The 14,643-nt window shown below is 41.0% G+C and overlaps 1 protein-coding gene across 16 annotated transcripts in view; it reads left to right on the forward strand.

Moving 5' to 3' along the window:
* ATP2B2 (ATPase plasma membrane Ca2+ transporting 2) overlaps positions 1–14,643 on the forward strand; it is a 414,874-nt gene that overhangs the window by 337,393 nt on the left and 62,838 nt on the right. The gene's annotated exons all lie outside the window — the stretch shown is intronic.

Here is a 14,643-nt window from a genome sequence, read left to right on the forward strand (position 1 = left end):
TTTTCCCAGAGGAAATAAAATCAAAATATGCTGGTGTATATGTTAGTAAATATTCATCAAGTTATGAATGTGAGCTGTTGTTGGATAAAACCTAAAGGGGAAAATGAAATAAACCACAAAGAGTACAAACAATTTTATTGCAGCTGAAAGGCAGAGTGGATAGGTGATAATATATCAGACACCCAGAATATATAGAAGCCACAAGAAGCAATGACATTCTACAAAGGTGAAACGCTGAAAGGAGAAAAAAAATAAGATTTTAGCACAATCTTGCTGCTTAGTGAGGATTGATGCAAATGTGTTGCTGGTATTTGGAACATGGATGTGGTGGCCAGGTGAAAGTTCTTTTTATTTGGGAGAATATATTTGCATGCCAAGCAAGAACAGCTCTGTGATTGTTGGGAGACACAATGTTCCTGTCAGGAACAGCCTTTGAGAAGGTGTGCAAAGTACAAAATATGCTTCTTTCTTTGAGACTTATTTCTTTTTTTATTCAAAGACTGAATTTTATACATCAAATACTTGAATAATCTTGACTTTATAAAGATTATTTTTTTTTTTTTAATTCGAAGACTGAATTTTATTCCTCAAATACTTGAATAATCTTGAGTCTTAAAAAAATTTAATCAGATAAGAAAGTTGTCTCAATAATTACATATATATATGTATTACATATTATATATGTATACATATATATATTACATATATATGTATACATAGATAATATATATAATATATATAATATATTATATAATTATGTATATAACACATATATAATATATATATATTTTATATATATATATATATATGTATATGTATATATATATATATGTAATATATATATATTATTTAGCAAATAGAAAATTCCTGGCATTTCCTTTTACCTTTCAGAATTCCAACAATCTCAATATAGTGAGGTCTAAAAAAAACACCCCAACTTTAAACTTTTTTTGGGAATATGGATATTTGGAAGTTTCCTACCAAATAATTTTGAAACTTGAGGTGAGGCAGGTACATTTATGGATTTTTCCATACATTTCCCCACATTAATGTGTAAAGTTTTTTGTGATGGGAAGGAGAATTGAGATGTCACTTTTTAAACAGTGGTTGCTTGTGGCTTATCTGACAGAGAATAGACTTTATCTCGTTACCTTTATTTCTATATATATATATATTTTAATGTGTCACTTTATTTATTTGCAGTTTTGCTTTGCAAATAGAAAGGAAGATGGAGAACCCTGAGTGTTTAGGAATGGTTTTTTTAATTTCATTTTTAAAAAAGCTCAAGCCCCAACAGATCAGATCAGGCCAGACCTCTCAAGAGAAAATCAGGGGATTTCTGTGGCCTGAGGCTACAGCAGCAGAGCTGTCTGCCTGGGGCTCTCTGCTAAATGAAATTGCTGTTCTGTGTCACTGGAATTCCCTTTTTATTCCAAGGAGAACCATAAGAAAACAGCTTTTGACCTCCAAACTGCCTTTTTGAGTTATTTTGGAATATGGAATTGCAAAGATATTTTTACTCACAGGTAGGGTTTGCTTAAAACCTATTCTCAAGCCCTTTGTGGCTTGTGCTAAAGATGATTTTCCCATTTATTTTTGTTGCACATGAAGGTTCAAGCCTTCTCTTATTTCACCCAGCTCGGTTCCCCCATGCTGCTAAAAATGAGAAATACTTAAAATAAAATAAATATTAAAAATAAATTTAAAAGAACTTTAAAAAAGAAATCCAAATAAATCCTTAAAAATATGAGGACAGAAATGGCCACAAAAGTGGTAAAAAAAATAAAAATTAGTAAGGATAGATTAAGGAAAGCTTTCATTTATGATTATTTAAATGACAACAGAGTCTCTGGCATGGCCTCAATGCTGTTTTTTCCTTCTGCCACTGACATCAAGGCACAAGGGGCAGCTCCAGCTGTTATTGGAAGTGTTTGGGAAAGATCAATCATTTGTTTAGCAGGGGTTTAGTGGCCAGCCCAGCCTGGGGAGCAGAACAGATGATGGGAAAAGGAGTGAGAACCCCAAAACCAGGGTACCCAGAGAGGGGAAAGGGAAAACTGGTGTGGAAAAAGGGGAGGAAAAAGGGGAGGGAAGGGAAAAGGAAAGGAAAAAGGAAAGGAAAAAAGGAAAGGAAGGGGGGAAGGGAAGTGGGAACAGAAGGGAAGGAAAAGAAAAGGAAAAAGAAAAGGGGGAAAGGAAATTTCAAGGAAAGGAAATTGCAAGGAAAGGAAAGGAAATTTCAGGGAAATTTCAAGGAAAGGAAAGGAAATTGCAAGGAAAAGAAAGGAATTTAAGGAAAGGAAAGGAAAGGGAAAAGGAAAAGGAAAAGGAAAATTTCTGAATTGGCAGCAGAAGAGTTTTCAGGATTCTCCACGTTGTGCTCCTCTATTTCCAGGTGCTTTTCCCTGTTTTTCTGCACCACGTGTGCCCCACAAATGCAGGCTCTGTCCCCAGGGAGCTTTGCAGTGCTGGTGTTGGTAGAGAAGGGCTTGAGGGAATTTTGGTGCCAGTTCAGCAGTGACCATCCTGCAGAATGTTTGTTTCTCTCTGCTTCCTTTCCTCAGGCAATGCTCAAAAGCAAATTCTCCCTTCAGACACTGTCAGGATTTCCTGATTTGTGTTTTAAGGCTGGTGGGGAGGAGAAGTGCTCTTTGACAGGTGTTTTAGGGAAGGAGAGGCCTGTCCAAGGTTTTATGCTCACATAATAATACAGGAAGTCAGTAAACAGCAAGAAAAATTCATTTTTTTCATCTTAGCCCATGTAATGACATTGGAGCAGCACATTGGTGCCACTGGTTTTGGGTGAGGGAGGAGAAACAGGCTGGAATCACCTTCCTGCACTGTGGAATATATTGGGGCTCCTAAAATCCTCTCCTTGTGTCATTAAAGCCATGCAGAAAATGGCTCAGGAAAATGCCCTGGGAGGAACTGGTGGGGAAACTCAAGGATCCTCATTGAGGATCAACCCTGCCTGAGAGAGACCAAGGGAGTTTGGGGAACTCATGAAACTGCTCCAGGTTTTACAGCTGGCATCCTGCAGCCTTGGGGTACAATAAATTACTAAATATGGGATACCAGGAGAAACACAGAGGAAAATCAGATTCACTTATGGCTCTTTAAAAATCACTTTTAAAAACTTACATTTAAATTTAAGCGATTTAAAAAATCACTGTTTCCTGCAAGATGCTCCACAGTGTTTTCATCTGGATTTATAAATATTGCTTCTTGCTGCTTCTGAGCATTTAATATTTTTTTTTTAATTTTTTAAGCAAAATATGTTGGTACAATGAAATATTTGATTGTGTTGGGCTTCTTTTCCTGCCTGTGAAACCCTGTGTGATTTTCAGGGTGGGTTTAGATCAGGAAAGGCATCCCAGGAATCAAACAGTTTCTAGATAGTGCTACAATAATTGGCTGTACAACAATTATAAATACAAATACAAAATACAACAATAGTACAACAATTTATTGGCTGCTTTCAGCACATTAGTTTGGACTGGAAATTTGTGAACATTTTCTTTATGAAGAGCTCAGGTGACAGGGTTAAAAAATATTGTCTGTAAATCCAGCTAAATGGTGCATTTGAGGCATTTGAAATGAAAAATTAGCTTGATTTGATTGAAAACTGATTGAACTGATTATTAAGAATCTATATATTGATTCACTGATAGATATGTATTCAATCACTGATTGAACAGATTATTAAAAATCTATATATTGATTCACTGATAGATATATATTCAATCACTGATTGAACTGATTATTAAAAATCAGTGATTTTTAATATTGATTTTATTTAATATTAATATTTATATATTGATTCACTGATAGATATATATTCAATCACTGATTCAATCACTGATTGAACTGATTATTAAAAATCTATATATTTTGTAAGAGGTTGGATTTCCCAGGCAAAACAATTCATATTTTAGGTAAATTTATATCTTAATCTGATTTTTTTCTATTTTGTTCCCAGCGTTACACAACTGTGTAAGCAGCTATAAATTATGGATGGGAACAGACAATGCAGGCCAGAGAATATTTCTAAATATAAGCAAGACAATCACCACCCAAAAAAATCCCCCCCAACATATTGAAAACTTTTTCTAAAACCCTTGGTAAGCATTTTCTCAGGATAAATTAGGCAGGGAAAAAAGGAAAAAAACCCAACCTATAGTGTCCATCTTATTTACTGTGTAAATAATAATTAGTAGGGATAATAGATGATGCAGTTAATTATCTGTGCTTCTAGGGGTGGTAATTAGCAGGAAGTGATGATCTCCACACATCACTTGCCATTGGGGTTGTGTAGAATGAGAGGTACAGACCCAGCTTTTCTCCCTCAATTAGCAGCTGACTCCATAATTGAAATAATTGTGTTTGGGCAAGGCTGGGCTGGGGCCGGGCTGGGCAGCCCCTTTACCCCCTTACCCCTTTACCCCTGTACCCCTTTACCCCTTTACCCCTGTACCCCTGTACCCCTGTACCCCTTTACCCCTTTACCCCTGTACCCCTTTACCCCTGTACCCCTGTACCCCTTTACCCCTGTACCCCTGTACCCCTGTACCCATGTACCCCTTTACCCCTTTACCCCTTTACCCCTGTACCCCTTTACCCCCTTACCCCTTTACCCCTGTACCCCCTTACCCCTTTACCCCTGTACCCCTTTACCCCCTTACCCCTTTACCCCTGTACCCCTTTACCCCTGTACCCCTGTACCCCTGTACCCCTTTACCCCCTTACCCCTTTACCCCTGTACCCCTGTACCCCTTTACCCCTGTACCCCTTTACCCCTGTACCCCTTTACCCCCTGTACCCCTTTACCCCCTTACCCCTTTACCCCTGTACCCCTTTACCCCTGTACCCCTTTACCCCTGTACCCCTGTACCCCTTTACCCCTCTACCCCTGTACCCCCTTACCCCTGTACCCCTTTACCCCCTTACCCCTTTACCCCCTTACCCCTTTACCCCTTTACCCCCTTACCCCTTTACCCCTTACCCCTTTACCCTGCTCTTCCTGCAGGCACGAGGGGCTGGCCCTGCCAAAAACACCGGGCTTGGACAAAACCTCTTTTCTCTGTGGGTTTGGAGGGCTGGGGTGGAGCCAGCTGCCGAGGAACAGGGGATTTGGGAGCAGGGATGGGGATTTGGGAGCAGGGATGTAGATTTGGGAGCGGGGATGGGGGATTTGGGAGCAGGGATGGGGGATTTGGGAGCAGGGATGGGGATTTGGGAGCAGGGATGGGGATTTGGGAGCGGGGTTGGGGGATTCGGGAGCAGGGATGGGGATTTGGGAGCAGGGATGGGGGATTTGGGAGCAGGGATGGGGATTTGAAGCAGAAGAGGGGATTTGGGAGCAGGGATGGGGATTTGGGAGCAGAAGAGAGGGATTTTTGGGGCAGAAGAGGGGATTTGGGGGAAGAAGAGGGGATTTGGGGGCAGAAGAGGGGATTTGGGAGCAGGGATGGGGATTTGGGGCAGAAGGGAGGATTTGGGGCAGAAGAGGGGATTTGGGAGATAAAGAGGGGGATTTGGGAGCAGGGTTGGGGGATTTGGGAGCAGGGATGGGGGATTTGGGGCAGAAGAGGAATTTGGGAGAAGAAGGAGGCATTTGGGAGCAGAAGAGGGAGATTTGGGAGATAAAGAGGGGGATTTGGGGCAGAAGAGGGGATTTGGGAGCAGGGATAGGGGATTATAGGCAGAAGAGGGATTTGGGAGAAGAAGGAGGCATTTGGGGGCAGAAGAGGGAGATTTGGGAGCAGGGATGGGGATTTGAGAGCAGAAGAGGGGATTTGGGAGCAGGGATGGGGGATTTGGGGGCAGAAGAGGGAGATTTGGGGCAGAAGAGGGGATTTGGGAGATAAAGAGGGGATTTGGGGCAGAAGAGGGAGATTTGCGAGCAGAAGAGGGGGGTCTGGGAGAAGAAGAGGGAGATTTGGGAGCAGGGTTGGGGATTTGGGAGCAGAAGAGGGGATTTGGGAGTGAGGATGGGGATTTGAGAGCAGAAGAGGGGGTTCTGGGAGATGAAGAGGAGGATTTGGGGCAGAAGAGGGCATTTGGGAGCAAGGATGGGGATTTGGGAGCAGAAGAGGGCATTTGGGATAAAAAAGGGGATTTGGGGCAGAAGATTTTGTCCCCTTTGTTTTGTCACGTTTCCTCAAGTGACAGAGCCCATGGTAACAAACAGCTCCTTCATCCTGGCCTCCTTTGCCTTCAGTTTGGTCATGGCAGATTCCATCAGCTCCTGCTGGAATCAATATTCACTGCAAGCTTTTAGGCAGTCTAAAATCACTTGGAAGCTTTTTGATATTAAAATATAATTTTATACTTTTGTTTTTTTTTGTTTGTTTTTTGTTTTTTCCTTCTTGCTGGTATGCAAATGAATAAATAAGATCTTGAACTTGCTATGATGCAACAAAGGTTTTTCCTATTGCCTTGCCTAGAAATTTCCTTTATGTAATTTATCTGATGTTCTTCTTATTCTGCACAAATCGTGTCCTGGCATGAGGAAATTCACCTGTGGGGATAACCTCCAGAAGTGCAGGCTTTAAAAACCAGTGTTTCCTGCAAGGTGCTGCCCTGGCTTTTCATCAGGGTTTCTAAACATTGCTCCTTGGCTGAGCATTTTAGGACTCCTTTTTTCTTTCTTTTTCCCCAAAAAATGATGCACAATGAATGATTGGAGTGTGTTGGGCTCCTTTTCCTCCCCAGGAAGGAAGGAAAGGATGAAGCCATCCCAGCCTGGAGCTGATGGATGTGCTGGTGGCACTTTTCAGGGAATATTCTCAGGGAGCCCATTTCCCTGCTGGGAGCTTTTGTTTTCACACGAGTTGGTGTAAACCAATTACTTCAGGCACATTTTGGTTTAATGTGAGTTTTCTTTGTGCTCTCAGTCATAGGAACAGGGAGATCATGCCTTCCAATGGGATGATTTAATACCAATTTCACAGAAAATGGTGGTGCTTTTATGAGCTACACAAAGAGGCTGATTGGAAATCAATGTGGTGGGTGAATCACCTCGTAATGAAATAGGAAATTAATTTCCTTTCACATTTATATTGTGTAAACATATAGTTGATATACAATGCAGTTTTAGTAGGTTTTTCTTTACTCTCAGAGCTCCAATGTGGTTTATTCCTCTGGGGGGAAAAACACCAGTCAACAATCACCAAAAACTGCAAATGGCACAAGATCTGAAGTACAATGGATCAGGAATAAAGTCTGACAGGAAATGTGTTGATTTCAGGACAATAAATGCAGGAGTGATTTGCAGACTTGAAGAAGACTTTAAGTTGACTTTCTTTGCTGTTCTTTGTGACTGACCTTGCACTTCACAAGATCTATTCATTTGCTTTTAATGTAAACAAAAATATTCTTTTTGAGTCACAGATCGCTTAGAAAATTGGTATTAAATGTATGATAAATGAAATCAGTGCTTCAATTTCCAGTTCCTGCTTTCTCCTGCAGGTAGAGCCCATTTTTCTGTCAAGCTTGCAGTTTTCTCTTCTTGTGTGTGAAGCTCTTGCCTCCTTTGGGATACAACCAGTTTTATGTCTGGGTTATTTGTGAGTGTGGGAAGGTGTCCAAAAATCCTGGGCATTTTTGCTTTTAGGACAGCAAAAGTTCTAGGATGGGTGGAAACCTGGAGGATTGTTCCCAGGGATCCATGAGGAGCTCTGGCTTCCCAAAGGCTGTGATGGATCCAGATCCCCAGGGCCATGGGACTGACAGGGAGCAGGCAGGACATGTGTCCCACAAAATCCTTTTCCCAGCTGGAGCCTTGCAGAGGAAACAGGAAGTTTTCAAATTTTAATTAATTTTAATCCCATTAATTTCAAATGGGACTATTTTAACTTAGTCAAAGTCATCTAGTCCCTTAGCATCACTGAAAAAAAATGGCAGAGCTGCTGTGCAGACACCTTGCATGGAAAAGAAGCTTCTAGAAACTGTAAAAAATTAAGATAAATGGAATAAGCCCTGAGAGCCTGCTTTAAATAAATGGAATGGGTAAATCTGGGAACCTGACTTAATAAATTGAAGAAATGGAATGGGGTAAGTGGAATAATTGGAAGAAATGGAATGGGGTAAGCGGAATAATTGGAAGAAATGGAAGAAATGGAATGGGGTAAATGGAATAATTGGAATAAATGGAAGAAATGGAATGGGGTAAATGGAATAAATCTGTGAGCCTGCCTTACCTGTGCAGGTGCAAACACAGCAGTAGAGTGTGCCTGGCTCCTGGTGAGTCCTTGTGGGGACATTGGGACACCTTATCCTTGGGAAATTCTGGATGAGACTTGGGCAGAAGATGTGGCTCATTGGCCATAGCACCAAGGAAAGCCTTGAGCATGTTAAACACCTCCACTGCAGATTTTTTTTTTTTTAATGCCACTTTTATTTTTCTGTCTTTTCCATTTATTCCATCCCCCTCCATTTCCCCTCACTCCAAAGGCTGGCAGTGCTCAGTGCTGCTGTGATAGGGGCTGTGCATTTGGGAGAGGTGAGAAATGAGATTTTTCTGGGAGAATTTTTTCTCTGAAGAAGGACAGGATGTTCCAGCTCTCCATCACTGCTGTCCCGTTTCCTCCTGAATGAATAATCAGGCACAAATTGGCTGCAGCCTCCGTCTGCTGCTCTGCCCAGCCAAGGCATCATTCCTGGTGTCCTGACAAGGAGAGGGCCTGGCCAGAGCACTGAATTTACAATGCATCCCAAACATTATCCCACCAATCATGCAAAAAAAAATCCCTCTGAGGAAATATATTAGCTAAGCATGGCTCTGACAGATTATATCCACTCGAGCTCATCCATTTGCCTCCCAAAGCCCAAATGGAACAGACCCAAACCCATTTAAAAATAGTTGCAGCTGATACGTGCTGCTGAAGAGGAGCACATTTTGTATCAGCACTGAAAATTTCTGCTCTTGGTGGTTTTAGACTCCTTTGGAGATGGGTGCTTGAAGGAGCCTTCTCCTTACTCTGGAAATGAGTACTATTAACAGAGATCTGTAATTATGATGGGCTATAATCAGGAGCTTCAATCAAGTGAGAAAACTTCCTTTTCCATGTGGCCAGATTTGCTTGGCACTCACTAAATTTAGCTCCTTCCACTGTACAAATGGTTTGTGGCTGAGGTGCCACCAGAAAGGCAGCAAGTATTAAGATTAATCTTTGCCTTGCTTTGGTCTTTCTAGAAATTTATTTCCCCATCTGGTTCTATTTAATAGAAAAACAGACAATCCCCAGAGTATTGATAAGTTTTCTGCATGTGAAAACTGGATGGACAGATCAGCCACCCGTCAATTCTCTTTCTTTTATGGAAATTCAGGTTTTTGATTCCTGTAAATTCTTTTTCTTTTATGGAAATTCAGGTTTTTGATGCACATCTGTAAAGGTCAGGCATTTTCTGTTATTTAATGCATGATTAAATTCTTGTACGTTACGATTATTATCACAGTTCATATTTTTCAGATGGTGGGACTGGGTTTTGATGGATTTTTGATTAAATTCTTGTATAGTATCATTCTTATTATCACAGTTCATATTTTTCAGATGGTGGGACTTTTCAGTTTTGGTGGATTTTTGATTAAATTCTTGTATAGTATCATTCTTATTATCACAGTTCATATTTTTCAGATGGTGGGACTGGGTTTTGGTGGATTTTTGTGCAAGGGGATGTTTGGTTGATTGGTTTTTCCACTCCTAATTAGCTAAAAGAAGCTATAGGAGAGGAGGCAATACAAATAGCAATGAGAGTGGGTATATGTAGATGCCAGGGAATGGGTGATGGGTTTCACACTTTGTGGTTGAAATTCATGCAGGATTGCCAGACAAAACCAGGCATGAGAGGCAACTCAGGCTACCAGTGGAGGTGTTTTTAAAAAATGTGCTTAATTTTGATTACAAGAGTAAAATAGTTAACAAAAGGTGATGAGATTTGAGGGTCACATGGTCAGAATTATTGAATATTACTATTGGCTTGGTGGGAGAAAGGATTGAGAAGTGAGGGGAAAATCTGTTGATAAATGATTTAAGTGTGTAGTAGAGGGGCTCCAAGGACATTTTCCAGATGTACAGGTGCTGATTAGACTGGAGAAAATGTATCTCTGCTTTTCCTTAAACCTAAAAGGTGAGGTTTCAGCCCTAAGGCAGTTGCTTTAAGGCTTTTAATGTTGGCCAATCCCATGTAAATCCCAGTGTTGGGTCTAATTTGGAAATATGCTTTTTGAACTGGCTACATTGCCTTGGAACTGGAGTTTTCCTACCTGATGAGCTCCACCCCAGGCAGTTCCTGTCCTGTTTGCTCTGTCTGCAGCTCTCACAGAGCCAGCCCAGGACCAGCAGGCTGTAAAACCTGAGTTTAACAGATCTAACCCAGGCAGCAGCTCTTGGGTGCCATTAGTTACAGCCCTGCCATTGAGTGCAATTTCTCTTGTGAAATGAAAAATGCTCAGCTTGGTTGTTGCTCGTGACAGTTTGGGGAGTGTTTGACAAAGGTATTGAAGGATTCATTAGAAATTTATGAAATCTCTTCATCTGCTCCTAATTTTCACCAGTTTGGTTTAGAAATTGTCCGTTTGTCGCTGTGGTCTGAGTTCTGCTGATACTGGTGACAGAAGAAGTGCTGAGGGTTTCTTTACAGAAAACTCAAACAGAATCCTTTTACTAAGACTATATTTATAGTCAATTAGTTGTTGATTAAAGTAAGTTAATGACAATTGCCATTGCCTTGGAACTGGAGTTTTCCTACCTGATGAGCTCCACCCCAGGCAGTTCCTGTCCTGTTTGCTCTGTCTGCAGCTCTCACAGAGCCAGCCCAGGACCACCAGGCTGTAAAACCTGAGTTTAACAGATCTAACCCAGGTAGCAGCTCTTGGGTGCCATTAGTTACAGCCCTGCCATTGAGTGCAATTTCTCTTGTGAAATGAAAAATGCTCAGCTTGGTTGTTGCTCGTGACAATTTGGGGAGTGTTTGACAAAGGTATTGAAGGATTCATTAGAAATTTATGAAATCTCTTCATCTGCTCCTAATTTTCACCAGTTTGGTTTAGAAATTGTCCCTTTGTCACTGTGGTCTGAGTTCTGCTGATATTGGTGACAGGAGAAGTGCTGAGGCTTTCTTTACAGAAAACTCAAAGAGAATCCTTTTACTAAGACTATATTTACAGTCAATTAGTTGTTGATTAAAGTAAGTTAATAACAATTGCCATTTGCCTTGGAACTGGAGTTTTCCTACCTGATGAGCTCCACCCCAGGCAGTTCCTGTCCTGTTTGCTCTGTCTGCAGCTCTCACAGAGCCAGCCCAGGACCACCAGGCTGTAAAACCTGAGTTTAACAGATCCAACCCAGGCAGCAGCTCTTGGGTGCCATTAGTTACAGCCCTGCCATTCAGTGCAGCTTCTCTTGTGAAATGAAAAATGCTCAGCTTGGTTGTTGCTCGTGACAGTTTGGGGAGTGTTTGCCAAAGGTATTAAAGGATTCATTAGAAATTTATAAAATCTCTTCATCTGCTCCTAATTTTTGTCGGTTTGGTTTAGAAATTGTCCCTTTGTCACTGTGGTCTGAGTTCTGCTGATATTGGTGACAGGAGAAGTGCTGAGGCTTTCTTTACAGAAAACTCAAACAGAATCCTTGTACTTAGGCTATATTTAAAGTCAATTAGGTTTTGATTAAAGTAAGTTAATAACAATTGGTGTGTCTAATTACTTTGATTATATAGGTTCCTTGTCAACAGTTCTTGTTGCACTTAAAGCTGGGATGGTGCCAGGATAAATCCAAGCATTGCCAGTTCCCTGGGGCTGCACAAAAGGACAAGAGTGCAGGTTTTTACTGGAAAGGGAATAGGGAATATTCCAAATTTAGAGCTAAATTGTCATGAAATGGCACATTTTAAGGGAGTGTAGGAATGGGTTTGATCAATAACAATAGGAAGATCCCTAAATACAGATGAATATCTTACAGTGAAATAAGTATGCCAAGTTTCCTCTGAGGGAAATGTAGAGAAAAATCTGTGCCAGTAAAATTCAGTTGAATCTCATCTGGAAACAGCAAGGCTGGAGGATCCTGGTCCTAGCTAAGAATTGATCAGTAGTGTCATAACAAGGCAGAGTTCCTTCTTTGCACTGTAGTGCATTAATGTACCCCTGGTGAAACCCAGCCACGAATTATTGTCATTTGGAATGGAGAGATTTTTCATAATTAGTTTTGGTTTTTAAATTAAAAGACTTCCAGCCTTCTGTTTGAATTATATTTATCTTGAAATGTAGACAATTTATTACAAAAGGAAAAAGTTCAAATGAGAGAACCAGAAAGGATTAGGAAATGGAGAGGAATAATTCATATCTTTATGTTATGGAATCACTGCTGAACTGTGATGTATAAATGTAACATCTCTGTCAGTGTTTGGTTCCTTAGAATAGGTATTGTTGAATTACATGTGCAGGACCTTATGAATAGATATTATTAATTTTTAAAAGTTATCAGTTGTTTTATTTATAGTTTGAAATCATAAAACCTTGCTCTGGTCCAAATTAAATTAATTGCATCGATAAATGTGGTTAAATTTTGCTTTGTTAACTACTTCTGCTAGAGCTATCCCTCTATTTATCTGGCTGTGAAACTGAAAGAAATAGTAATTTTTGTTTGAATTAGTGGTGAGGGTGGTCAAACATTGGCACAGGTTGCTCACAGAATTGTGGAGTTTCCTTCTCTGCAGATATTCAGAATCCCACTGGACACAGCCCCGAGCAACTCTCTAATTTTTAAAAAAAATGCATATCCATCTTAAATCAGTGAGAAGAATTATCAATTTTCATGTTTGTGGAAGTATTTTTTTTGCCTTTTTTTTTAAGTGAATCAAAGGCAGATACGTCCTTCAAATTAAAAGGACAATTAAATTATTTGCTATTAAAATTGAAGGGTTTTTATTAAAAAAACCCAACTCTGTGAATGTAAAAATAGGTGAGATTCAAAGAGAGGGGGAGTGGGGACTGTCACACCAGCCTCTCAGCCTGTTCTTCATGCCTGATTTCCCCTTCTTCCAGAGCCACTGGTGGGGGCATGCATGGGCTCTATCCTTTTATTCCCTGTTCTGTGAGCTGAAAGGAGCACGAGTCCATCTTCCCTGAGCCACATCAGCACTGCTCCCTCAGCCTTGCTGCTGGGAAATGTCACCCTGATCCATTGCACAATTCCAGCTGGCCCCTCTCAGGGGAGCACTGCCTTGCTGGAGTTGCAGGCAAGATGCTGAAATGCACCATTTTTATATCAATTTATAGCTGACCAAACTCGTCCCCAGCTCGAGCAGCAGCAGCAGGAGAATGGTGTGGTGCAAAACGTTCCCTTGGTTTGGGCGTCGTTTCCAGGTCGTTTTCGGATAATAGGGAAAAGCATTTCAGATCATAGGGAAAACCATTCCAATTATCCTCCCAAAAATGAAATAATTACCCTGCATCCCAGCCAATCTGAGGCAGGAAGCCTTTGAATATCCTGCAACTGTTGTGGGAGAGCTGATGGTGTGATGGAATTGTACCATCAGTCGTACCTGGATAATTCCATGGTGTGATGGAATTGTACCATCAGTTGTACCTGGATAATTCCATGGTGTGATGGAATTGTACCATCAGTTGTACCTGGATAATTCCATGGTGTGCTGGAATTGTACCATCAGTTGTACCTGGATAATTCCATGGTGTGATGGAATTGTACCATCAGTTGTACCTGGATAATTCCATGGTGTGATGGAATTGTACCATCAGCTGTACCTGGATAATTCCATGGTGTGCTGGAATTGTACCATCAGTTGTACCTGGATAATTCCATGGTGTGATGGAATTGTACCATCAGTTGTACCTGGATCATTCCATGGTGTGATGGAATTGTGCCATCAGTTGTACCTGGATAATTCCATGGTGTGATGGAATTGTGCCATCAGTTGTACCTGGATAATTCCATGGTGTGCTGGAATTGTACCATCAGTTGTACCTGGATCATTCCATGGTGTGATGGAATTGTACCATCAGTCGTACCTGGATAATTCCATGGTGTGATGGAATTGTACCATCAGCTGTACCTGGATCATTCCATGGTGTGATGGAATTGTACCATCAGCTGTACCTGGATCATTCCATGGTGTGCTGGAATTGTACCATCAGTTGTACCTGGATAATTCCATGGTGTGATGGAATTGTACCATCAGTTGTACCTGGATCATTCCATGGTGTGATGGAATTGTACCATCAGTTGTACCTGGATAATTCCATGGTGTGCTGGAATTGTACCATCAGTCGTACCTGGATAATTCCATGGTGTGCTGGAATTGTACCATCAGCTGTACCTGGATCATTCCATGGTGTGATGGAATTGTACCATCAGTTGTACCTGGATAATTCCATGGTGTGCTGGAATTGTACCATCAGTTGTACCTGGATAATTCCATGGTGTGCTGGAATTGTACCATCAGTTGTACCTGGATAATTCCATCACACATGAACCTGCTCTTCAACTGATACAGGAACGAGACAAAAATTCCTGCTACCCTCTCCTAGGCAGTTTGGGCAGCCCTGATATTTAAATAGGTTTAATAACCATGAGGGATATTGAACCTGAGGGAATTCAGGAGCCAGCCACCGGTGTTGGTTTT

Source organism: Agelaius tricolor, unplaced genomic scaffold (assembly GCF_023055355.1).
Source record: "Agelaius tricolor isolate 1412-34295 unplaced genomic scaffold, bAgeTri1.0.p SCAF_14, whole genome shotgun sequence".
Lineage (NCBI taxonomy): Eukaryota > Metazoa > Chordata > Aves > Passeriformes > Icteridae > Agelaius > Agelaius tricolor.